Source organism: Protopterus annectens, chromosome 2.part0 (assembly GCF_019279795.1).
Source record: "Protopterus annectens isolate FY-2018-M chromosome 2.part0, PAN1.0, whole genome shotgun sequence".
Lineage (NCBI taxonomy): Eukaryota > Metazoa > Chordata > Ceratodontiformes > Protopteridae > Protopterus > Protopterus annectens.
In genome coordinates this window covers 740,569,385-740,594,332 of record NC_056728.1, presented here as the reverse complement: position 1 = coordinate 740,594,332, position 24,948 = coordinate 740,569,385, and the positions used below count along the sequence as shown (strand labels likewise).

General features: G+C 38.6%; 1 protein-coding gene across 2 annotated transcripts in view; it reads right to left on the bottom strand.

Moving 5' to 3' along the window:
* HPGDS (hematopoietic prostaglandin D synthase) overlaps positions 1-24,948 on the bottom strand; it is a 648,072-nt gene that overhangs the window by 332,965 nt on the left and 290,159 nt on the right. The gene's annotated exons all lie outside the window — the stretch shown is intronic.

Below are 24,948 nucleotides of genomic sequence, written 5' to 3'. Positions count from 1 at the left end.
CACATGGCCAATACTCTGTATCCACAACCCATATAGTCTACGCTAGGTCACTGCAGTTTCTTATAATAATGTTGTGCTTGGCAGACCTCTACTTCTATCACCCCCTTTGTTTCATAGTTTCATAGTTTCATAGTTTAGTACTAGGCTATCTGCCCTGGGGCATTTTGATGTGGCACCCCATGAAATGGTACAAAATGCACAGAATAGATTTAGAATACTGTGCCTCTGTCTAATGAGTGTCAAAAGGTCCCTTATATAATAGAATTAGTTTACTGTGACTCATCAAGATTTCTCTTGAAGAGAGTCAGTGAGGGCTCTGCCTAACATGAACTGGGATTTTTTTCCAAATGGATGGAAGCTCTGAGTTATGAATCTATCCCTCCAGCATGTCCTATTCATACTTGTGCCAAAGTTTAAGTCTTTAGCTCGTGGTCCTGATGGATTTGGATTTTTTGAGATGGAGCATGTCCATCAGTTCCTTGATGATTGGCCTTGTTATCGCCAGGCAGAGATCACTGAGCAGCAGGCGTATGCTACTGAAATAGAGCTGAGTTTCTTTAGTCTGGCAGAATAAGACATATGTTGGAGACCCTTGATCCTCTTGGTGAGGTACTTTGTGGTCTCCAGCTGTTTACCAAATGGGGCATTGTACTTAACCATGGGTCTGATGAGGGAGGAGTGGGTTGCTGTCTATGTAATTTGTGGATACTTTGTTTTTCCCAAAGGGATGAAATATTTTTTTTGGCATTTAGTTTAGGAGTGACATGATTTAACTGTCTTTTAATCTCTGGGTTCTTCACTTAGCCAGTTTGCAACCCATCTAGTGACATAAGGTTTACGCGTTTGTTGACGCTTATCTATGATGCCTGGAGTGGGGTATTGTGTCAAGGCCTTAGCCAAGTCCAGGTAGGCTGTATGGAAAACCACAACTAGTCAAAAAGTAGTGATCCCCCTTTACAGTTTCTAACTGGGGGCCAATTGTCTGTGGGGTCCCATGTCTCTGTTTATGAGTTCCAAGGTACCCCTGACCACTGTTGCCTGACCAGTGTGGGGACAGGCTGTGTACTACCATCATAAGGTAGGCTAAGTGTAAGGCTAAGGTTAAATAGCATTTTAAAGGGCGGTTTGTTCTTGAGTTTACGAGTACGCAAGGGATACCGTCAGTGACACCCATGATGCTGTTTTTTTTTTTGTTTGAGGGCGGTTCTCACCTTGACATGAGAGACAGAGATTGCTATTCAGCTGGCTGGGCTGAGTCTTCTTTCTTGGGGGGGAGAGGAGAAATTTAATTTGCTTAACTGTCAGCCAGGGATGAATAAAATGGGTATCTGTTCAGTTTTGTTTTTTTTTGTTTGTGAACTAAACTCTGAGCACATCTGAGGGTTTTCTACAGGTTTCTAAATATAGCTGAAGTAGGCTTTGTGGTTCTTAGGTGTCCTTAGCAATTTTTTCTCTCAAAGTTGGCCTTGGATGTTTTATGAATGTTGATCAGAGATGCCTTCCCTTTATGGGATTTTTGCTCTGTCATAGTCCTTTCTCTTTTATATACAATTTGTTAATGGCTGAGGTCCACCAGACAGGATGCTTTTGCGTTTGGATTTTGCATTGATCCCATGATTCTGGAGATGTCCCAGAAAGCATTTGTGAAGGATTCGCATTAGGGATGTGGTATCCACCGGCCCAGTGGGCTTAAAGGATACCATCTCAGTCTTAAGAAGAGTGAAGTCTGTCTTTGTACTGGGCATTTTGTCCCCATTTGTGATGATCAGGTCTAGTATATTATCTCCTCCCAGTGGGAGAGGTGACTAGTTGTTCCAGTGCATTTGAATTTGAATTGTTAGGGCTGGACCCAATCTATGTTTGGGTAGTTGAAGTCTCCCAGTATGATGGTATATGATGGTTTATTGTGATATCATCCTCCAAATGTCTGAAGGAAGGCTGAGTGGGGTTCCTGAGATTGGATACTGAGGAGCAAAGCATCGGCGCCTGCATCTTGAGATTTAAATTTCTGGCAGCATTACCTCCATAATTTTTTTTTTCATTTTGTTTTCTAAGGAGGTGGGTTTGTCTTTGAGCCTTGTCTAAAAATCCCAGGCAGACAGACATTGGAATGACACCCAGTACTTAAGAGCCTACCTTATTAAAGCTGATCATCTTGTCTTTTGTATTGTGGCATCATTCTTGGTGAGGCAAGATGCTGCTCAGGTCAGTCAGAGTCATACCAGCTACATAACTCAAATCAGAGCTCCTCTCTATCTCTTTTCATGTAGTCCAGGGGGGTAAGCGGGACACTACCCACTAGTGCCATAGAGTCAGTGTGTAAGGCCTAGTGTATCATGGTGTTTTTGAAGCAGGGTTGTGGGATTGATTGACACACTGATTTATTGAAGTATGTGTTGTGGATGTTTTTTTTGTGGTGTGATTTTTTTTTGTCTGCTTTGGGTTTTTTAAGTGTTTTATTAGCACAGAGGTATATGTCTTCCTTTTTTATGTTTTGGTTTTTTGGCTTGTTGTGTGGTAGGTCTATGTGACTGTGGGGTGTGTGTGTGTGGTTACCATCTCCTCCTGTCTGGTCATGCCCAGCCCTGAGTTGAGAGGAAGTTTAACCTTATTTCTAACCTGGCGCTTACACAAGTGCACAAACAAAATGCCCAGAGATTGATTTTAACAGGGAACTCAAGAGCTAGAAATGGTTGAAAACCAAATACTACAAGCTCTTGTGCTGTTGAGGTCACCCTACACAGGACAGGTAGAAAGGTTCAAGGCTCCCACTCCTACTGGTGAGCAAAGAAACTAATGGAGCAATACCACAGCCCAGAATACAGCAATGCCTGTAAACCGAAGCGGAAAACAAAGGGAGATTTTTTTTTTTTTGATTTTTTTTTGTTTTTTTTGTTTTTAGATAGAAACAACACATGATATGTGTAGAAACAGTAGCAAATCAGTTAATTAGGAGCTCAACCAGTTAAATTAAACAAACAAACTTTCAGTCAAAACAAACTTTCGAACAAATTCTACTAAAAAGTAACTTATAAAAAGATTTAAAATAATGCAGGAAACAGCTAAAAACAGTTTAAGCTTGTGAAAGCTAGCTAAAGAATTCCAAAACAGCAAAAAACAGCAAAATACTTAAAACCAAAAAGTAGTCATGCTTTTGAGTTCTCTGTAGCAGGACCACTCTTGTGACCACGACTGAGTTGTCTGATAGTATAGCCAGAGCCAAAATGCCCAGAGGCGGATTTAAAATAGAACTTCAGAAGAGCTAGAAATGGTCCAAAAGACCAATTACAGCTCTTGTGCTGAGGGTCTACAGGTGGGGACAGGTAGGTTGCTCAAGGCCTCACTCCCACTGGTGAGTTAAAAAGAAATTTCCTTTCTATCCAAGTAAGGTAATGGACAAAAGACAACACACAGACTACACCACAGCCCAGAGAATACAGCAATGCTAAACTAAACTAACAACTACTAACTGGAAACAAGGATTATTTTTTTGTTTTTTTTTTTTTTTTAAAGAAACAAGAAATGCAATGAAAAAGAAAAAATCAGTTACACAGGCTGCAATCCTTTGAGTGGGCAGCTGGGCAGCTTTAAATTAAAAATTAAACAAACAAATTAAACAAATAAACAAACAAAGTAACCTTAAGTGCACTTTTTTAAAATAATGCAGCAAACAGCTAAAAAACAGTTTAAGCTTGTTTTAAGTTAGCTAGAGAAGCTATTCCAGATTGAAAAAAAAAAAAACAAAAAATAAAATAGAGAAGAGTCCTGTAGTTCTCTCTCTCTGCAATAGACCACTGCTGGACCGAGGAGCTTTGTCTGAGTAGTATAGCCATCCAAACAACCAATTACTACAGCTCTTGTGCTGAGGTCACTCTACAGGACAGGTAGGCTGGCTCAAGGGCCCCCCACTCCCACTGGTAATGGTCCAAAACAACCAATAGAAACACACAGTGTCATGCATTTAACTCCCATTTCTATGGTATCCCCATAACTTCCTCCAGCAAATCATTCTGTTTATTCATAAAGGAATATAAGTTTCAGTTTTCCTTAGTCTTTATGTATCCAGACAGATCAAGTACTCAAAAATTTGTAATTGACAGAAATATACTTTGGCTGATTCACTCCTTACCCAAAGGTATAGTTATTAATAAGTGATTATATTAAGTTCTGGTTTACAAAGGCAAAGTCTCCTGCATGTGGATATGTGAGAGCTGCTTGCCAAACCCAGATAAAAAATAGGGTGTGGGAATCATGCTTATAAAGTTACTTTCAACTGATGGGGATAAAAAAATATTTTGCAGCTTCTTATGTTGAGCCTAGTCTGTTGCTCAGATTCAGAGAGAGCTACAATGTCTTGAGCATAGTTTAGATGGTATGTTCTTATGCTGTCTGCTAATAAGCGAACCCTCAATCTCATTTTTATTACATATTCCCAGGTCTTTTATTTTGCTGCATTAGTCAGAGCACTTGCACATTATTCCATCACATTTTCTGTTCTTAAACTGCTCACTGTGTAACACTGTAACTATTTCCACTAGATTCTTCTTACGAGTACAGTTTAGACCATCAGTTCCTGAGTCAATAAAACTAGCTAAATTGACCCAAAATGGCCAAACAGCAGCCTACTTTAGTTAATATGTCATATACAGAGGTCTGCTGTTCTCAGAGTTAGTCATATTACTTGGCATAAGCTGATCTATCTTTTGCATGGGGACTGGTGGGGGCTTTGCCACTCATATGGAATATTTGGCAGGCTGCTTGACTAGTCTTCTGCACTCAGGCAAATGCCCTTGATCTGGGAATCAATGTCTCAGACTATACCCTTACCCCATACACAGGTTTCTCACAAAATCCTCTATTATTCATCCATTTTCCCAGTACATTTCAACTAATCTTCACCTCCCCAGTGAGTAACCATTAAGAGCTCATTTCTTGTTCCTTATTTCATTCAGCATCTTAAAACATCTTACATTTAAGAGGGCATCCCTGCTCTGCTGTCTATGGCACTGTTTTAATTACCGCCATAATGAAAACTATGCCTTCACCTTTACCTTCTCTGTTTATTTACTTGTTTATTGTTTAATAATTGGAGCAGTAAATTGAACAACTAAACACCATTCCAGCCCCACCCTAGAAGACTAACATAATGCTTTAACTATAACACACAGATAGTAGTTTATGCAATCGGAATCAGTTTGACACAAGTAGTAAATGACTAAGTCAGACAAAATAAATACATGCACCGGCAAATTAGTAAGCAGGCAGCAACACAGAGTAATATATATAGCAGAAGAAGATGGAACAGAACCTATTTTCAAAGACAAAAACTACAACTATTCTTCTCATTAGTGAAGTACAATTCCTGTAACTGACTGGGAGTTCCAAAGGTTTCATATTAAGAAAGTTGCTGAGTTTGAGAAGGGTTGTGTAAGAGAAGGTTGATGTGGGTACATGAAGACTATAAGATAAGTGTAGTGAGAGGAAGTGGGAAAGGAGGAGTTGGCGTAGGTGATAAGGGCAGGAGGAATAAGAACAGCAGGCTGTTTGTTAGAGGAGAAGTTGTAGTTTACTTTAAAAACAATGTGTGTGTTCACTGTTTCTAATGACTGTAAGACAGTGTTACCCTGCTGTTTATCACACGTTAATTGGACAAGGTTCTAAGCTGGTGATTTAACTTCCCTAATGTAGAAGTTGATCACTGTTTCATTAAAAAATCACTGATAATACAATTTCTATTTGTACATTAGCAGTAATTCAGTGCGTCTCCTTTCCTTGTAGTTGTATGACCACAGAATTAGTATATTTGAGTAGGAGGTGGAGGGAGGCTATGCGGTATATATTAACTGAAGGCTTGGCCCTTGTTTTTATCTGGTTGAACCTTCAGCTAGTTGAATCTTCAGGAAACATATGGAAGTATGAGAAGACCATCAAGGATTTCTGCACTGAATGGCTTGAATTAACTAAGGAGGTGAGGCTCTTGAGAGTAGGATGGCATGTTTGGATTGGGATCTGAGGAAGTCAGAAGTAAATCTGGTGAAATAAATTAAAGAATTTTAAATATAATGGCAAAAAAAGAATGATTAATGCCTTGTTTTACATATCGTCAGTTAGCACACTAGAGAGAGTAGTAATATAGTAACAGTAGTAGTATTAATATTTGTAGTAGTAATAGTTGTAGTAATAGTAGCAGTATTGGTACTAGTAGTAATTATAGCAGCAGCAGTGGTAGTAATTGTAGCAGTAGCAGTAGTAGTAGTAGTAGTAATACAGGTTCAGTAGTAGTAAAAGCAGCAGTAGCAGTACTAATAGCAGTAGCAGCAGTAGTACTAATAGTTGTATCAGCAGTAGTAGTAATAATGGAGGTGCAGTAGTAATGGTAGCAGCAGTAGTAATAGTAGTAGTATTAGTAGTATTAGTAGCAGCAGTGATAGCAGCTGCAGTAGGACGTGTAGTCATATTAGTAGTAGTAGTAGGAGTACTAGTAGCAGGAGTAGTAGTAGTTGCAGTAGTAGCGATAGTACTACTATTTATAGTATTAGTAATAGTAGCAGAAGCAGTAGTAGTAGTAATAGTAGTAGCAGTACTAGTAGTTGTAGCATTAGTAGTAGTAGCATTAGTAGTAGCAGTAGTAGTTGTAGCAGCAGTAATAGTCATAGTAGTAGTAATAGTAGTAGTAGTTATAGTAGTAGTAGTTGCAGTAGTAGTTCTAGTAGCAATAATAGCACTAGTAGTAGTACTAGTAGTAGAGGTGAAGTAGTGTTGTCATTTGAAGGGAAAAAGAATAAATCTGCCTAGCTGATTAGACTTGACATGAGAGACTTTTTGCTTAGTAGGCTTAGGCAAGGAGAAGAAGTGCCTACTCTAGGTATTCTTAGAGAATACATTTCCATATGGATTCTCAGACATTGATAGGGCAAGAAATGTGGAGAGTTTGCAATTGTTATGTATTGTGACATTTGGGTGGTTTATGGTAATAAACTGAAAGTAAACATCATGAAAAATTCTCAGATTGTTAAAAGTCTAATTTAACAGGATTGTCTTTGCAAGACAGGAATGGGCGAGAAAGGAATACTGAATATATAGCAAAGATCATGACTATATTTCATTTTCCACTTAAAAATCATTTGTTTACTAAACTGCCCAGTTAGGAAACCACAAATATCATGAAGAAGATTATTTTTGATGGTATTCAAAATTTTGCATGACCTACAGATAACAAGATCAACTGTATGGAGAATGAGATTTGAGAGATGGAGGCCAGAGAGTAAGGTGTTAGGAAACTGTTGAAAAGCAGTGGGACTAGAACAAAGACTTGTGGATCTCTGAATTATATGGAGAAAGTTGCTGACAGGTTGAAGCTTAGTATTACCATAAGGATCTACTGGATAGTCACCTTCTGAACTAAGACAAGATAACATTTTTCTCCCCTGTATACACTCTGTGTAAATGCTGTATGTATGTTCCCATCCCTACTGTCTGTAAATGGCTCTACATGCAAATGACTCTTTGACCTTGAACGTAAATTGAATCTTCCTCTAGTTCTTCTTCTTTTCCTCTACCTGTCTTTTTTATTCTTTTCTCCTACTCATTCCACTACTTCTCATTTAACTATTATTTTATGTATTTCATATGTATGTGGTTTTTTTTGGATTATTCTATGCAGTTTGAACAAATGTATAATTTCTTGCTTGCTTGTTTTTAATTGTTTAATTTGTGCAATTGTTTTTAATGTGGAGCTTTTCTCCCTGGGTCTCCACTGAAAATGGACCCTTTGAGCCCAGTGGACCTCCCCGGTTATCAAACTGGAAATAAATAAATAATAAATAAATAAATATTACCATAAGGATCTACTGGATAGTTACCTTCTGAACTAAGACAAGATAACATGGTCAAAGGCAAATAAGACAAGAGACTTTTTTTTGCATTTTTTACCCCTGTTTCATGCCAACCAAAAACCCTTTCTGCGTATCAGCTGATTAGTTCCATTCAAAAGGTTATACCTGAATAAGAGTGGTCATCACTGATGCAACCATCAAGGGTGGTTTCACTCCAGACCCCTAGCCAGGTACACCCATCAAGGCACTAGGGGAACATGCAATGGGGTGACTGTAGGGGATGTCCTCTTACTCCCTAAGGGGCATTCCTTTCAAACAGTCCTGCTCCCCCACAACACAAGTTGTGGTTTCTCTGGTCTTCACCATGGAAATTGCACCACTCTGCATGCACGTATATTCCACCATCCCCAGAAGAAGTGAGTGTGATGTACACCACTTCACTCTTGCCCCTAACTGCATGGCTCCTCTCGTGTTGAGGCCACTGACTGAATCCTGCTCACTATTAGGGCTACATCTATCAGCACCGCAGAGCCAGGCTATAATCCTACAAGAGAACTGATGAGAAGATTATGACTAGGCTGAAGGATTTTTTAAGTTCTGCGACTAAGACTTTTGTCAGTAGGCCATCACTCATTGCTATAAAATTGACCTGGTGACAGCTAGGAGAGCAATATGTGTGATTTTCCTTGTATGATCCCCCATGCTGGTATCTGGTAAGGCTATTATTTTTATCTATGTGATCATAGGCTTTATCAGTGACAAACTTTTCTACTAACTTTGCCAGGCCTACAAGTAACATGACTTCCCCATAATCTGAGGAATTGCAAGATAAAGTGAATTTTTTTTTTGTAATGGGAGATCACAGTGGCTTCTTTCCATGGTAAAGGGTGAAGGCCCTGGCATAAGACAGGCAAAATGGTGAAATAGTGGGTAGGAGATGACATCTTTGCAAATGTATAGGAAACAGGGAAAATATTGTCATTACTAAGATTACTGTGATCAGGAAGATTGTCTAACAGCTTTTAGGTTTGTTTTAGTGATGTCCTTTAAAGAGAAAATGGAAGAGGATGGAATCATTGGGAAATGGGAAGGAGGGGTTCCCAGATAAATTGGAAACATGAGTATTGTTTATGAATTCAGATTTAAAGTCCTCTGGTCTAAAAGTGTGACTAATCTGAAACTTTTTGGGTTTGCCCAAAAAATTATTGTGGATCATAATTTCTGTGGATTATAAAGTAGACTGGGTTGATTTCCTTTGTAGAAAATGGCTTTTCTTTTAATATTTTTTTTACTTGGTTTCTGTACTTGATGTACTGGCCTCTAAATTCATGAGATTGATATTTTTTTCCAAATTTTGCAAATGAGATTCTTGGATTTTAGTAGTTAAAGTAGATCTTGGGACATTAAAGATTCTCTGTTGAGTATTTATATCTATACACATCTCACATCCTGCCCTCACATAAAGGAGGAATGCCTTCAGCACTGTCAAACTACATGCCTTCCTCTTTTATCAAAAAATGTAGAAAAATATATTCACAGTTAACTGTTCCAACACCTCAAAAATAGTAATACCTTCTCACATCATGGATTTAGATCAAACCACATAATTAGCAACTGCCTCTTGGACTTTGTCAGTACCATTAACCTTAATAAAAGAAATGGCAAAATGGTTTCTTCGCTATTCCTGGATCTGTCAAAGGCTTTTCACACTGTTTCACATGACAAAATACTCCAAAAATTACAGTATATTGGTGTCACACACACCATTCTCTAGTGATTTTAAAGTTATTTAAGCACTAGATGCCAAGCTGTAAAAAGGCAATCATGTCCATCTTCCTTTATTCCAGTCACTGTTGGGGTACCTCAATGACTTTCTTGGGATCCATAATATTTAATATCTTTTACAGAGCCTCCATGCATGCATTCTTAATTTAGTATACAGATGATGATTCTCATCTGCGTAGCTGCCAAACTGTCTAAAATTCAAACAATTAATTAAGAGTCTTCCTCATCCACTGAAGCTCCCAAGTTCTGGTAAACCATATAAAAAGACTGCTTTAAATCTCACACAGACATGAATCTGGAGTTCAAAATCAAATCCTAAAACAAAAGACAAATTGAGGAAGTCCAAGGGTTACAAATATTAAGCTGACTGGCATTACATTAGATGAAAACCTAAAATCTGACCTGTATATACATTTCGAAAAGACACATAAAAAACTTGAAACGTTATATCAAATTAAGCATGTAAATCTCTTGTAAATATTGCTATATCTCTGCTCTTAAACTAACACTTACTGACACTACTGTCCACAACTAGCATTGTTTACCTTTAACTTTATACTTTTACTCCTCTCTATCCCCTAAAGTGCACATTAAAGTAAAGCAATCTGAATAACTTGACTATCTTCCACTTTAATGCAGCTATTTATACGTTTACTCATAGACACCCTGTGTGGCCATGATTACTGGAATTTGGCAATCTTTTGGTATTGAGCTGGGCCCTTTAGGGGTGGAGAGGGGGGTGAAGTTGGCACTGAATCGATCTGCTAGGATATTGGCAATATCCTTGGGATCAGTATATTGAATGTCATTCTGTTGTAGCTCAGAACAGATCTGAGCATTGCCATTTAGAGTCTTGACATAACTATAGAATGCCTTGTGGTTGTCCTTGGAATCTTTGGCAATTTTATTTTTGTAACTAGCTTTGGAGGATTTTATTATGGATCTCAGCTTCTTACTGAGGCTGGTGAGGGGAGTATTTTGCATCCTGGGATTTTCCTCTTTTCTGCAACAGTTTCTTCCTTCTGTTGTATAGTTTGTATATGGCAGGGACCACCAGATTGGCTTCTTTTTTTTGGAGGAGAGCATCTTGGTTCTATTTGGAATGGCACGATTCATGCATGAGTGGATGTACTCATACAGTGCCTTAGTGTAGGATTCAGCAGTCAAACTTTCAGTTCCCGTCTGCATGGTTGTCATGAAGTTTGCCACTTCTGACTTGAGTAGCATGAAGTTAGATTTGGAGAAGTTTTTTATGGAGGCTTCTCTACTGGGGTGGGGTGGGGGTGGGATGTGGACATCAAGGGTGATTAGCTTATGGTCAGACCTGACCAATGAGGGGGTGACCACTGGCGTGGAGCATCGATCTCCCATGCTGGTAATGACCACGTCTAGGATATTTGAACCCCTGCCTGGACTATGGATTAGTTGATCCAGGGCATTGGAATTTATGAATTCCAAGAGTCATTGGGCTAAGGTGTTGGTGCCCAAATAGTTTTCCCAGTTAATTTCAGGGTAGTTGAAATCACCCAGTATTAGGGTGTTTGGTTGTATCTTAATATTTTCCAGTATGTTTAGAAAGGTGTAGTGAGAATCTTGGGGCATGGTCGGGGATCTGTAGCAAGCTACAATTTGGATTGCAGTCTTACCTAGTATTAGTTGTACCTGTAGAATTTCAGATGCATTGTGTTGGGCAACTAGCCTGGAGGTGTGAATATCCTTGGTAAATATGGACACTCCTCCGCCTTTAGTGTTTTGGTCCTGGTTTGGTGGCCGAAAAGTTTAGTAAGAGTTGTAGCCTGGTATTGCAGGGGTGCTCTCTGGAGCCTTGAACCAGATTTCAGTTACTGCACAGATATCAATGTTCTCCATTTTTAGAAGTGCCTCGAGAGAGTGCATTTTGAGTTTTAGACTTCTAGCATTGAGTAGCATTACCTTCAGATTTTGCATGCTTATATCTGTTATGGTGGTGGTTTTGTCCTTTGAGCCTTGCCTAAAAAATGCACTATAGGGGTGGCAAGAGCCTTAGCCAGTAGCCTGAATCCCTGGGGTGACAGGTGCAGACCATCTCTGGCAAAGCATTGTGGTCTGTCGATCATGTCATCCCAGGCAGACATATACCAGATCCCCTTTGAATGACACCAGAAACTTAGCTAATTGTTGAAGTCAGTCATTTTGTCCTTATACTGTGATATCATTCTCGGTGATGGCAGGATGCTACTCAGGGCTAGGGTCATACTTGCCTGGGCCACATGATCTGAGAGCTCTTCCATGTCTCTTTTCCTGTAGTCCAGAGAGGTACGTCTCAAGTCATTCACTCCAACATAATCAATGACAGAGTCTTATTTGTACTTGTTGTGGAGTGACTTGAGTGCATGGGTGATGTGGCGGATCCTGGCACCCGATAGGCAGCTGACTGTAATTTTCTCCTTGTTCAGCCTAATGAGTGGGACATCAGTGTGTCTGACTATAGAGTCACCTATGACTAAAGTGTTGGGCACGGTGTCTTGCCTTAGGGGCTGTTGTTGACTGGCACATTGGTGTTGTGAGCTATGTGACAGTTTGGTTATGATTTGTGTTTGTTTGCGTTTCAGCTTCGGAGGTCCTTGTTGCTCGGGCAGGTTAATTTTAAGGGCCTCTGCATAAGTGGGTTTAGTGTTACTATGTGTGAATGTTGGATGCGTGAGTTTTGAAGGGCTATGTGTTGCTTGACGTGTAGTGCAGGTGTTAACCTTCTCCTCTTGACTGTGTAGCACAATCTTGGGTGGAGAGAGCTTTGCTTCCAGTTTGGCTATGTAAGTGCATCTCTCGCAGGTTGTAGTGTTGGGTGGTAGGAGGAGAAGGTTGTCTGTGTACATGAGACAATTGCTGCATTGCCCTGGTATGCCCAGATTCACCAGGTGGACAGGAGAAATCACTGGAAGCTGACCGTTGGACATTCCTGGTTTAGTGTTTCTTTTGTAAAGTACAGGAGCTGTTTTCCCTTACCTTGGCAGGGTACATTGCAATTATAGGCTGTTTAGAGCCTACGATTAACTTCTCCTTATTAACATGGACAGTCGAGTGCTTGTATTAGTTTAAGGCTTCCTAGTGCTTTCCATCAGGTTTTATAGCAAGTGCTAGTCACAGGGATTCAGATATTAGTGCTACTACTGACAATCCAGCTAGTTCTAAGGGAAAGTTTGAAGATCAGACTTTCTGGCACCGGGAGTAGTTTAAAGAGCTAGACTAATAGGCTAATAAAAGTGCAGGAGAGCAGAGAACTAGCAGATCTGAGGGAAAAAAATTGAAGAGCACTGCTAGCAAAAGTCCAGGATACAGCAAGTCTCTATCTGGGCTACACTAGTTCCAGGAAATTTAGAAAACAGTTTTTTTTTTTTTTTTTTTTTTTAGTAGAAAGTGAAGAGGCAGAAGATAATGAGATAATTCAATATGCACAAGTTAAAGGGGTGGGCCTTTGCTAGGTTCTCACTATTAACAGTAGAATGAGCTGATGTCATGTGACTGGGTGGGAGTGTCCAGTATTGTGATCGTACTAGTATGAATTATACTTTTATTCAATATGCTTTTTAATGATGTGAACCAATTCATTATGCTACTGTGTATCATTTTCTAATACGGCACTGTGAAAGATAATGATGTTTAATTTACCTGTGGTAATCTACATTGCATCTTGTATTACATTGTAACAATGGAGGTTTTCTCTGTGGGACTATGCTGAAAAGGGAATTTACACTTCCTGGGGCAACAAATGAAAATAAATAAATAAACAAATAAATAAATAGGTGGGAAGTATTTGTTTTGTAGGTTATGCAGGCTGTTAATGAGGTGTCTATAGGCCGAGTCAGGATCTGGGCTTGAAAGAAAGGAAGTTAGTGTTGAGTAAGTCATTATTCACTGTATAAATATATTCTGAGGACCTCAACAACAAAAAGTCCAAAAATGAACTAATGAAGACCAAAATCCAGATGGCAGCAATTAAAAAGAGATATTGAACTTTAGCGCTTTCATTCCACTTTAATTATACACCAGAACTTCTTCAGAAAAATGTTTAACAAAATGCATAAAAACTATAGAACTATTTGAAAGAAAATCTTCCTCATCACATGATAACAACTTAATAGGAACTAGCCCTTTAAATTCCAGGTCGTTTTTGATTGGTTGCTCTGGTTCTTGGACATGTTCATTGATAAATTTTATTCACTCATTTTTGTATTTTATTGTTTAGGTAGTATCATGTGATGAGGAAGATGATGGTTTAAATGCTTCCATGGTTTCTATACATTTTGTAAAACGTTTTTCTGGAGAAGTTGTAGTGTACAATTAAAGTGGAATTAAAGCGCTAATGTTTGGTGTCTCCTTTTGATTGCTCCCGTCTGGATTTTGGTCTTCTTTATTCTGAGGACCTTTCTCTAAATGGTATGATTATGTGGAGGGGGGGGGGGTTCAGCCTTTTTGAAGATTCACTGAAAGTTATAAGGTAGTGCTGATGTAAGACAGATGTAAAAAGGCAAATGAAATGGATTTAGAAAGGCTGTTGGTATTACAAGATCTGAGAGAGAATAAAATAATAATACTTAGAAGTTTGGTTTAATGGGTTTGTGTTTGAGAAGAGAAATACTGACATCAGACAAGGAGCATAAGATGTAATGTTTAGTTGGTCCAAACAAAACTGTGCTTGGCTTATTTGAGAATATGGACAAAAAGACTATGAAGACAGAGGAGGAGAAATACACCAACTTGATTATGAGCTTGATAGTATGGATTATTAGATCAACAGTGAGATAGTGCAGTAAGTATTAATGAGTGTCAAAGAAGCAATCTGAGTCAGTGAGAAGTATGACTCAATGAAGAGGAAACAGCCCCCATCTAATTTTTGTTAGGGTGGTCTTTAACTAATGTCACCGTCTCGATGTAGTGTACTCCAGGTGTTAAATACTACAGTGTAGACATGTAAATTGCATACATTGTTATTTGTTTTACAAAATGGGAGGACATGTCTGCAGTGTGTACATGCAATTAATATTTTAGGTTAGTTGTAACATTAACATGTTACAAGGCTACATGTGTATATTAGTTTTAAAGCTTTCAGTGATGTCTGAAGAATATTTATTTATGCTGCAGTCCTTAAAGTGCATCTTATATACTCACCGAATGCAGATTATACAATCTACATTGTATCATGGGTGACTGTGTGTGCTCTCTCTCTCTCTCTATATATATATATATATATATATGTCTGCTTTCAAATCCGAACTGCCAGTAGACTGAACTACAAAAGACTGAGATCAGAAACATGAACAATCACAATCCCAAAATGTTACAAACTACAATGATAATAAAAACAACTATTTATTTCTTCTTCACTTTAGCAGGGGGGGGTTACACCCCCCACACTCCCTACAAATTAAGTATACCAACTCTGAGATTGCACTAATGTTAGAACAAGGATAAATTCTAGCGATCGCTATAATACACTTCTTTCTTAACAGGTTCAGTCTACATACAGAACACTGCACACACTACACCCTTCCACTTCAGAAAAACATCACATATCATTTTAAGCAGCAAAGTCTGTTAAATTAATCGCCACTATGTAAAGTTAAACTTGCATAGCACTTCTTCACCTGTTTTACACTTTGAAACACCATAAACGTCTCCACAGATACCATGACCTTAGACTATAAACTCCACCATATGTTTTACATACTTACCAGCGAATCTTAAAGACACAGAGCAGTATTAAGCCACTTGCCATTTAACTTGCATTACATGTCGGTGTTCTGAGATTCGAGTTTGTAATGTTCCAGGATTTTGATTGTTCATGTTTCTGGGCTCGGTCTTTTGTGGTTTGGTCTACTGGCAGTTCAGGATTTGAAAATAATAGATCTATATATATATATATATATATATATATATATATATATATATATATATATGTGTGTGTGTACTCTGTGACATTTTTATCAGGGATGGATCTTGGCTGAAGTAGTCTTTAAACCAGTTCACTTACTTGGTTAACAAATAAACAAATCAATCAATAAATAAATAAAGTTATTTTCCAATAACTATCCCCTCTCCTTACCAGTCCACATTTTCTTTCTTTGCAAAATAATGCTGAGGGCTTTAATGAAGCTGATGCAAAGGAACAGCAGTCTGAATCCATGTTTCAAAACTCTAACCAACTCCTTGAAGAAGTACTGTATGCCTAATTAACTGCAACAAGACTTCAGCATTTTTTAAATATCTTTATTAAACATGACATTTTTTTCAAAAATGTGACACAGGTACATATACAGTAATAGAAATAAAACAAACCATAATCACATTTTCATTATTACTTTTATGCAGTATACATAAAATATTGCATGATAGCTATAAGACCCAATCAGAAGAGAGTCTGGAAGGGCGCTATACAAAAGAACAATAGGAAGATGTATGTATGGCTTCTAAGTATGCAACAAGGTCTAAAGGGTTAGCATTTTTGGTTGAAAGTTTTTACACAGGTATTTTTAAACTTTAAGCAGAATTCTGAGAATTTTTTTCCCCAAGTAGACAACAAATGCAGGAGGTGTGATAGTAAAGACAGAGATAAATGGAAACATGTTTTTTGTTTTTTTGGGAATGTAACAATATGGCTGATTTTAAAAATTCCACACATAGTAATTTTTATTTTTAATACCTTTACTGAATTATCTCTTAAGACATAGGCAAACATATAAGCCGTGGTGGTGCAGTGGTAGTCTTGTCGCCTCACAGCTAAAGGTTTTTTTTGTTCGATTCTCGGCTGGAGCGCCTTTTGTGTGGAGTCTGCATGTCCTCCCCACGGTCAAGTGGTATTCAAAAGACATGCGTGAATGGGTGCGCCTTTGTTGAAGGTTGGGCGTTGGGCTGGCACCTCGACACCGTAAAAATCTACTGCCAATCATTAGCGGACCAGAGTTCCGCTGTGGCAACCCCTAACCGGGAAAAACCGAAAGAAGAACAACAACATAGCCAAATGTGAGAGAAATATGTATTTACATATATAGTAAGACATGTATTCATATATGTATTAGCATTATGCTTGCTGCATTAGAAGCCTAAAAGGGTTAACACATTTATTCTGCTACAGGCTTGAAAATAATTGCATGTACTTTCTGACTTTGCTTCTTGTCAGCTCAGTGAATGACCTTGTTCATACATTGAGAAACAGATGATTTTGCTAACATTAGGAAAAGGAACAATACAGTATTCTGAAATGTTACTAGACTTAAGCAAATAACCTTGTTCATACTGCAGCTGTAGATAAGATTATAGGCTGAAATCAGAATATGCTTTATGCTCAAAGCAGGAAAGAATCACTAATTGCAACACTGAAATATGAGTGAATTGTTACAGACCAGCAGTTAGCGAGGCCACGTTGATATCTTAGGAAATTTTCACATGGGAAGTTTATACTTGCTATATCAGCAGAAAAACTTAGTAAACACCTGTCTTAGAACAATGCTAAGAGTTGTATTTTATTACGTCAACTTAGAGGGCAATGGCTTACAAAACAGTATAATAATGAAGTATTTCCTGTATAATGTCAGACAAACTTCTGAACTGCATTTTTGTCTCCTTGTACAAGAATAAAGGAACCTTAACTGAACCTTGGCTGCATTGATCTTTGATTTTTCCTTTGACAAGTTGGTCCTTCTTTGACCGGAAGCCTCTTGGTTGACCTGGATCAGACAGGCCTGGTGGCTGAAATCCATACGGAAGAAGTTACCAAAATGGTTCTTCTTATTTGAAAAGACCTCCAACTGAATTGTCGTATAAACAGAGGCCGGCCACTTTCTGATCTGCGGCTGACCAGCAGGTTTCAATCGGACCAGGGTGATCAATTGCTGAGGCTCAGGTAAGGGGATTCTACTTTTTTCTGTTTTAGATCAGGGACTTGATTGTATTTGTTCAGTCAGGATTTTTTATGTAAATCCAGGGACAGAAAAATTGCTATCTTGTCATAGATCAGGGAAGCAGAATAAGTAGGCAGGTAGTCTGAAGGGACTATAAAATCTTCGTGGTACCACGTTAAAAAACAGGAAGGGTTACGTAACATTCATAAGGTTAGGTCAAAATGGGTAATAAATGTACAAAACAACCCCAAAATCCGCTGTTAACTGAAGACGCAGAATACATGCGGTTATGACGTGCCGATAACATTAAATACTACACGAAATGGGTTAATAAATATGAATTTAATGTTAAACTAGAAAAATGCTCAGAAAAAGTTGTTAGACAAATAGTAGATCCAGATTGGCACATGATCAGTGGCAACTGGAATCCCCATGACGCTGCGCTTAAGCCCCTCCCACATAACAGCGCAGAGTTAGACAACAGAGTGAAGGGTCTAACAGACCGAATTTCTGAAAAATGGAAACCTAGGGCAGACTGGACTTGCATTAATCAATGCATCCAACAAGAAGGTGAAACTGTTGATAGGTATTATGCCAGATTAATAGAATGTTTTAATAGCCATTGTGGAATGCAGGCTCCTGAAGACCAGACAAGAGATTCCCCATATGAACAGCAGTTAAAGAATGCATTTTTAAAAGGCAGTATTGCACCCATAAGTAGTTTTATTACGAAGCATATGGTAGATCATCGCACAAGCAGATTACAGTCACTGCTTGAATATGCTAGGCATGCCAAAAGGCATTTTAATAACAAAAAGAAAAAGAAAGCCCAAGTATTCGCTGTAGATGATGGAGAAGTTTATTTAGTACAGTCCGGAAAGAAGGGCAAGAAGAATGCCCAGGGAAATAAGCAATCTGATCAGTGATCAGAGGACTTTGAAAGGAGAAAGAAAAGGGGTGAATGTTTTAAATGCAGTAAAAAGGGACATATGGCAAAGGATTGCAAGAAAAATAAGAAGGCAGCAATGAAGGATAAGAATGAAGAAGGTGAGGACTGACTATATGGTAGTCAGGAATCACTAGATGGGAATAACGGAGAAAGGACAAATGAGAATGTGATGGAGAGAGCAGAGAATGACATAGGAGAAATAAGGGGAAGTGCAGGAAGCTACCGATAAATAACGAAGAAAGGACAAATGAGAATGTGATAGAGAGAGCAGAGAATGTCATAGGAGAAATAGAGGAAGTGCAGGAAGCTACCGATAGCAAAGAAAATGAAATATTAGACTTAGCCTTGTTGAGCTTGGAGCTCTATTTGGCAGACACGAAACCAGAAGTTACACTCCTGGTACAGGGGAAGGAAGTCAAGTTTCTGTGTGACTCAGGGGCATTACGAACCCTGGTACACCCTCCAAACTACCAGAGAAGTCAGAGTCACATGATTACATTTTGGTGAAAGCAGCTAATGGACAGCTGTATCGGGAGCCTCTCTCCCATAGTATTGCAATAACAGATCCTGTTTCAGGATGAACCCAGAAAAGCAAAATTGTTGTTTCTGCAAAATGCCCAGTGAACCTTTTGGGCAGAGATCTTATGCAACTATTTGGCATAGCAGTAGTTCCAACCATGCAGGGTATGGGAGCACAATGACAAATGAACACTTTTGCAGTGCAATCGGAGGGTAAAACATTTTATTGGTATAGCCAGGACTTGGTTACGACCGGTCCTGGGGCAATAACTGAAGAGTTAGTGAATGTGGCTATCAGTAAGTTCCCCTCCCTTTGCATTGATGTACAACACCTGTTGCACTGTAATACACCAGGACCTGACAAAGAATATGAGCAAAAATTGTTTAAAACCGTGCAAACAGATTAGTATTGCGTAATCTGTACTGGGACATGAAAGGGAACAGTGTAGTTAGCTGTTCATTGCCCCAGGAGTTCTTTGCACTTTATAAATCAAATTGATTACCACATGTTAGTTTAACTAAAGACAAAGATGTGAAATGGGCAGACCTAGGAGAAAAAGTCACAAAATGGGAAAAGCAGACAGAATTAGAACTGTCAGAACAAGGAGTACATAGACAGAAATTAAATTGGAGCACACAGACACACCCAGCTGTACACTTGCAGTCAAGTGAGGGCAGCTGAGAAACACTCTTACTAGAAGAGGAAGAAAAAGCTTTATTAGACATACCAGAGACCCTCTGGTCAATAGGGAAATCAGATGTAGGACTTATTCACAGCAGGACCAGTTACCATCAGGCCAAAATCAGCCTTTAGACCACAGAAAGGCAGTACCCTTAAGAAAAGATGCAGAAGCAGGTATTAAACCTATCATAGCAGCTTTACTTAAGGAAGGATTACTGGTGGAATCTCCTGATTCACCATGTAACACACCCTTATTTCCAGTTAAGAAAGCAAACGGAGAATGGCGTATGGTCCAGGATTTGCAAGATGTAAATGACGCAGTAATATCAAGGGCACCTACAGTGCCAGATCCACATACCCTATTAAATGATTTGAAGCCTCAACACAAATATTTTCCTGTGGTAGATATTAGCAATGCATTCTTTGCAATACCAATACACCCTGACAGCCAGTATTGGTTTGCATTTACATTTCATGGGAAGCGGTATACATATACGCGACTACCACAGGGATATTGTGAAAGTCCAACGATATTCTCACAAGAGATGGCAAGTAACTTGGAGGGGTTTACCCCACCGAAAGGTGGTCAGATTTTACTTTATGTTGATGATATCCTGCTGGCAGCCCCTACCCAGCAAGATTGTAAGGAAGACACTATAACATTATTAAAATTCTTAGCCGTTAAAGGACACAAAGTAAGCAAAAACAAATTGCAGCTTTGGAGAAAACAAGTTAAATACCTTGGATATGTAATATCCAAAAAGGGTAGGACATTAGGGGTTGGGAGGGGTGAGGGTGTTATGGTGGTGTTGTTTGCACACACACACAAGGGTCAGTTTGAGTCTCAAGGGATACAAAATGGGAAGGCTTAAAATGGCTCAGGGGGGGGTTAGCCTAGTATGAATCTATGAATCTATGAATCTATGAAAGACAGGAAAATAGCAATCTTACAAGCACCAAAACCCATAACCAAGAAGGAAATGATGTCCTTTCTTGGTATGACTAATTTTTGTCGGAGCTGGATCCCAAATTATGCTTTGGAATCTGCACTGTTGAACAACCTGATCTTTCAGAAGCCTATGGCAGCACAAGATTTGATATAATGGACACCAGAAGCAGAATTAGTTTAATGTAAACTGAAATTGATAGCATCCTCATTAGTCTTAGGATTACCAAACTATCATAAACGTTTTTTTCCAAACTGTAGATTGTAAGCAAGGTTATATGACGTCAGTGTTGACATAACAGCATGGGGACAAGCAACGTCCCATTACTTACTATTCATTGCAACTGGACCCAGTGGCACGGTCTTTGCCCCACTGTGTACAAGCAGTAGTTGCTGCCTCAATGGCAGTGCAGGCTTCGGCCTCAGTAGTATTATCTACTGGTAAACCGATTAATCATGCACAGTTTATTTTAGATTTGTTAAAATCAATCCAGTTACCTCAAAAAGTAGCTATTTGTAAATGCATAGCTCATACCAAGCAACAAGATAGGATTTCAAAAGGTAATGCTAGAGCTCTCACAGCTGCAAAGCAAGCAGCCTCAGAAGCATTTCTTTTGAACGAGGAATTACAACCTTCTGAGATTTTAGAAATGTTAAAAACAATGCAGACACTTACTACATGAGCTGAGAAACAAAAGTGGGAAAGGCGAGGAGCACTCCTCAAGAAAGGACTGTACATCTCCAAAGAGGAAAAAACAATATTGCCATCTAATTTATTTAAATATGCAGCTTTGTTGAGCCATGGGCAATGCCATGTCTGAACAGGGAGGATGGTACAGTTAGTCAACCAGGTATTCACTACATATGGATTTAAAAATTATACTAAAACATCTTTTTGCAGTTTTCTGTTTCAGGTAAAGAGTCGAATCAACCGTTGGAAGCGACAGTAGTCCCAGAAAACTGAATCTGGGTAAAGACTACAAAACGTAAACATTGGAGTTCGCCAAAGTGGGAGGGACCATACCAGGTCCTCTTGTCGACACCCACGGCAGTCAAGATTGATGAAAAATCCTCTTGGATCCATTTGATACACTGTAAACTTTGCAAAATCTATGAGCTAGATAAAAATCTTCCTGTTCCACAAAAAGACTAAACATGACAAAATCTAGAGCAAACAGGAATGCAAAACAACCTCAGAAGTATTGCATGGTTATCCTGTTGATTGTACTGATGACAATAATCTTTTTGCTGTGGCCTATCCTTTTTTCGGCCACATCAGCTGAACTGAATAAACGTGATGAGTCACCCATAGACTGGCACCCGAACTTTATCAGGCGATTACACGTGTGTATGCTGAGACTTTTAATGCTTCAAATTGCTGGATTTGTACAGCCATACCAACAGCATACGGAGGGTTATTAATGACTGCGGTCCCCCTAGGGGTCAATGAAACCTGGGAAAACTTGGTTTATGAGACTGTACATTATAAATGTTATACCAAAGCAAACAAAATGGGTACAGTTTGTAATTCAAATTATGACTCATTTCTTGAGTCCATGCAAAAGACTGTTAGGGATATACATCATAATCCTATTCTTTTTAAGCAACTGTCTATAATAGATAGGAAAATGTTTCATGCAGGGCAGCCATATCTCAGTAAAGTAACTACTAAGGTAGAGGATTGTTATTTTGTGTGTAATAAGAAAGCATATAAATGATTACCTGAGAATTGGTCCGGCAGTTGTTTTTTGGGGTACCTGGTTCCGGCCATGCGACACACTGCAGTTTTGCCTCAGGGAAATATTTGAAACACCTGAGATGTAGCCAAGAAACCTATCAGAAAGCCTGAGAATCCACTGGGACGAATCGAGGCGGGCTGGAAGGACCATCATACCATGGGTACCAAGCTGACGCACATGGACTTGAGTGATGCTGTCATATCGTGGGCAGGCATATTACCAGCATATGGAGCAGCAAAATCGATTTGGGAGCTGCAAAAACTGTCCAAACTTCTCGAAGTAATGAGTAATGCAACTTTTTCTGCTCTTGAATTGATAACTGATGAACTGAATGCTATGAGAACTGTAGTACTCCAAATTCGTATGGCTCTCGGCTTCACCCTAGCGGCAAGAGGTGGTGCGCTTTAATCAAAAAAGAATGTTGTGCATATATCCCTGATTACCAGCACAAGATTAACGACCACCTTGAGGTGATACAGCAATTGTTGACTATGACCAAACCAGGCCCCAACCCTCTGACGGACTTTTTCCAGAATCTGTTTGGGGGGTGGGGTAGCTTCATAATGAACATATTAATAGCTGTCTGTGTGGGAATACTCCTGTTGGGAGTGTGTGCGTGTTGTAGCATACCCTGCATGAAAAAACTGATTAAAGAATTGATAGACATGTCAGTATCTGAAACCTTGTATCAAAACACTGAAGTTGATAAATTGCTGGAAAATGAAATGCTTTCAGAAGTTTAAACTCTATGACTTACCTAACCGCAAATCCCACGTGGAAGACGATGGGGGAAGAAATTAACTGTTTATGCTTTTGAAGAGAATAAAAGTGTTAATAGGGGGGAAATGTGAGAGAAATATGTATTCACATATATAGTAAAACATGTATTCATATATGTATTAGCATTATGCTTGCTGCATTAGAAGCCTAAAAGGGTTAACACATTTATTCTGCTACAGGCTTGAAAATAATTGCATGTACTTTCTGACTTTGCTTCTTGTCAGCTCAGTGAATGACCTTGTTCATACACTGAGAAACAGATGATTTTGCTAACGTTAGGAAAAGGAACAATACAGTATTCTGAAATGTTACTAGACTTAAGCAAATAACCTTGTTCATACTGCAGCTGTAGATAAGATTATAGGCTGAAATCAGAATATGCTTTATGCTCAAAGCAGGAAAGAATCACTAATTGCAACACTGAAATATGAGTGAATTGTTACAGACCGGCAGTTAGCGAGGCCACGTTGATATCTTAGGAAATTTTCACATGGGAAGTTTATACTTGCTTTATCAGCAGAAAAACTTAGTAAACACCTGTCTTAGAACAATGCTAAGAGTTGTATTTTATTACGTCAGCTTAGAGGGCAATGGCTTACAAAACAGTATAATAATGAAGTAATTAGAAGAAGACAAACTTCTGAACTGCATTTTTGTCTCCTTGTACAAGAATAAAGGAACCTTAACTGAACCTTGGCTGCATTGATCTTTGATTTTTCCTTTGACACCAAACATATATAAAATAAAGCAAACAATATTAACATATTCCCAGTTGCAAGCTTTATACATCACATATATTATTTTGTGTATTTATCATCAATTCAGCTTTACAGAAATTGATCAATTCCTGCCTTTCCTTAAACCTCACTCCTCCAATACATTATTCTGCATGTATTGTGTATAAAGTACTTTGTCAGAAACGTTGGAGGAGCAAATGGTTGTAACTGAGGAAATTATTTTTTTGCCCAGATATTGTAAGGCCATACAAAGTTTAATGTTATTGCCTGCCCCCAATAAAATACTAGAAAACAGAAATCAAAACTGAAACCATCTGTAACTGAAATGTTAAATATCGTAAAGGAGATAAAAGAACTATATGTGGAATGTTTAGAAAAGGGAAGGAGCAAATTATATAGAAACAAATGAATTTTTTTGTAGCAATACATGCAGAATAATGTTCAAGAGGAGGAGTGAAAATTAAGGGAAGGTACAAAATCAACAATGTATATAATGTTGGAGTAAATGAAAATTGTTAAAAAATAAACATATATGTATGCTGCAGAAGAATCAGTATAGCTAGGTGGGGGTGAGAGAGGCAACTGCCCTGGGGAGTGATCAGCCATCAGCTAATCCTGTTCTCTCTTTTAATGCAATAATGTCTTTTAAATACTGATATTGCGTTTGTGGTTAAAACTGAGCACTGTGGTGCTCCATGCAGGCAGAGTATAAACTGTAGTAACCATTTGCTACATTTGTAACAAGCAGTTTTTACAGTTTAAAAAGAAGATTTTTTTTTTTAATTAAAACATGGGTGTCATAGCACTCCATGCAGGCAGGGTATAAACTGTTGCAACTGTATGCTACATTTGTAGCAAGCAGTTTGCTATAGTTTAAAAAGGAGATTTTATTTAAACTAAAACATGAATGCTGTGGCACTGTGTGCAGGTAAGGTATAAACTGTAGCAAATATTTGCTATATTTGTAGAAAACAGTTTGCTATAGTTTAAAAAGAAGGCTTTTTTATTAAAATAAGTTGAAGGAGGGTTAGAGGCATGGCACAGAAATGGGACCTGATGGCTGGGGAAGATGGGGGGGCGGGGGTGTGTGCCATGCATT